This window comes from Myotis davidii, unplaced genomic scaffold (genome assembly GCF_000327345.1).
Source record: "Myotis davidii unplaced genomic scaffold, ASM32734v1 scaffold189, whole genome shotgun sequence".
NCBI lineage: Eukaryota > Metazoa > Chordata > Mammalia > Chiroptera > Vespertilionidae > Myotis > Myotis davidii.
This window is the reverse complement of record NW_006383017.1, coordinates 5123940-5126934: the sequence shown is the minus strand read 5'-3', so window position 1 is coordinate 5126934 and position 2995 is coordinate 5123940.

Here is a 2995-nt window from a genome sequence, read left to right as displayed (position 1 = left end):
ATTGCTCAGCTGCCCCTGTCTCCACTCACCCAGCCACAAGTTCACCAAATTTCTGGGAACCAGCCTGGTTTGGAGCCGCCTGTGCCTATGCAACCTGCCCGGAGATCCTTAAAAGAGGCTAAAGTTTTAGGGGTAAGTGAAATTTCACACTGTGTTCACTGGCCACATGGCTGGAGCCAGAGGTGGGAGGAGGTTTGGAAAAACAGAAACTCCAAATCCAGCAAGTGGGGCTGGAGCTGACCCAGCCTTGCCAAACTCAGGTCTATTAAGAAGCTCAGCTCTACAGCATTACCAGGGCCTCCGTGTGGGACCTTGTATTATCTATCTTGGGCATTTTAGTAAAAAGAAAGAAAAGCAACAAAGAAGCAGTAAATTGGAATGTTGGTCTTGTGGCCAGAATCCATGTTGACCCATTTGGCCTCTGGAAGAAGGTGGGTCCAGTGAATCAGAAGGTGGATTCTAAACCCAATGTGCTTGAATGGAATCTCTCTCCAATGTGAATAAGATATAAACTTTTGATGATTTCCCCCCAAAAGGCTGTCCAGGGTGGGGCCAGGGAAAGCCCATCTCATTGCTTGGGTGAAAGAAGACACTCATGGACTCTTTTTGTTGTTGTTGTTAATTTTCACCTGAGGATAGTTCTCCATTGATATTTTAGATTATTGATTTCAGAGAGGGAGAGACAGAAACATCAATGATGAGAAAGAATCATCAACCGGCTGCCTCCTGCATGCCCCACAATGGGGATTGAGCCCGCAACCTGGGCACGTGCCCCGACCGGGAATCGAACCGTGACCTCCAGGTTCATAGGTCAACACCCAACCACTGAGCCACGCCAGGCCCAGTCAACCTGTCTTTGATAAATAAATAATGCACATTCATTCAAGAGGCATGGGCCAGAATGGACAGGAAATGCTAACAACAATACAGCTAACATTGCTGCAGCACTTATTTTGTGCCAGGCACTGTGTAGATGTTGCACAACAAGCCTATGAGGTAGATGTTTTAATTGTCCCTAATTTTCAAATGAGAAACAGACCAAAGAGGTGAAGTAACTTGTGCAAGGTTGCCACCCATCTGGGCTAGGCTATCTACCCTTACAAGAACAAGAACAACAACAGAATTATACCAAACAACCAAAAGTAAACTCACACAGCCGACTCCTTTCCAAACACAGGTGTGCTAGGTGCTACAGTAGAATGAAAGAATCAGCGAAAACACTTCTCTTCCTATAGACGCAAATAGGAGGAGACCAGCTTTGGACAATTCTGCCCCCAAAAGGACTCCAAATTGGGACTTCCCGCTTCCATATTTTCAATAAATAAAACCCATCAAGATCTCCCTGCAACATTTTACAGAAAGTAGCAACTCCCTGGCCCAGCCTCCAAGACTCTGCACTCTCGGGCCCTAGTTCGTGCCTCAGGACATTTGCACTACAGGCTGCTTCCACTGAAGTACCAGCTAACTTCTTCATTACTTCTTCAGGTCAGAAGCCACTTCATGGAAGTGGAGTTAATCCTACACTCTGAGATTCCCAGACTGCTTCTTCATTCATGGCAACATTCTCATCATGGGCATCTCTCTGCAGGTTTCACCCCCAGGACAATCACATAACGCCTGGAGAAGAACATCCCTTTCTGGAATTACAGACCAGGATTTAAATCCTGTTCTCTATTTACAAAATGTGTGACCTCAAGCAAGTCATTTCAGCTCTGTGAGGCTTACTTGAAGAGATGACACAAGTAAAGCACAGTGCCAGCATTATTAAGTGCATTACCATTATTATCCCCATTATACAGACAAGTAATTGAGACTCCAAGTGGCCAGATACCAAAGGTCACAGAACTGAAAAGTGGGTGGTAGGGGTCAGTGCTTGGAAGCCAGTGCTTTTCCTTTCCTCTACAATTCTTTATTGAGGACCATTAGTAAGCTCCATGCTTGGGGCTGAGGACACAGCTGTGAATATGGTAGACATGTACCGTATTCTCATGGTGCTTACATTCTGGCAGGGAAGATGGCCATCAAGCCTTTATGCAGATAAATTGAAAAGTACTTGAAGGAGAAGAGCAGGGTGCCTGAACCCATAGAGGTTTTAGAGCAAGGAACAAGATCCCTGGATTTTGTCTGGAAGCTCAGGGAAGATTTCTGCGAAGCGCTGGCATTTAAACTGGGATCAGGAGGCAGTACAGATGTTTGGAGATGAGGATGGCAGCTGGCATTTCAAGCAAAGAGCCTCTTAAGAGAAAGACTGAGGAAGCATGGCAAATCTGAGGAGCTGAAAGGCCAGAGGAGGCTGGAGATGGAGCTGGGGCCAGATGAGAGGACCACTGAAGGGCAGGGTAAGGATGATGCCCATCCTAGAAGCAATAGGAAAGCACCACAAGCTTGGCTGCCCTGCTGAGACGGTAATGAAAAGCGCACACTGACTGGATGTGGCAGTGCAGACTTCTGACACCGTGTGAGCCACAGGAAAGTCTCTGGGAGACAGCCTGGACCACTTCTTTTCACTGCACAACTGATGCTGCCACTGAAGTACCAGGCACTGATTATTATAGCTGGGTGTGTACCTCCTTCACTGCACAGGAGTTTTTGAAGAGTAAAGATCTGTGTATCTTTCCATCTCTCAAAACCAAATGCTCAATAAAGCTACAGATTAAAACAGACCTGCTTTTAATAACTAAAAATCTCTTCTTATATTTAGATTGGCCGAGTAAGAATCTTCTCGCCAATTCAATCCACCTTAGTGATACAGATCTGAAGGGATATGCAAGGACGTTAGAAAAAAGTTCCACTTTCCATTTGCAGCTTAATTTTAACAACAAAAACCCATTTCACCAATGTGTGATTTAAAGTATAATTATATTTTAGGAAAAATTAGTTGGACAGTTCATAATTTTAAAAAAATCTTGGTTGAATTTTAACCATGAACAAAATGCTCCAACAGAAGATCTTTCAGTGATTTTCCAATTCTTCTGAGAATTGTTCAGATTCTTTC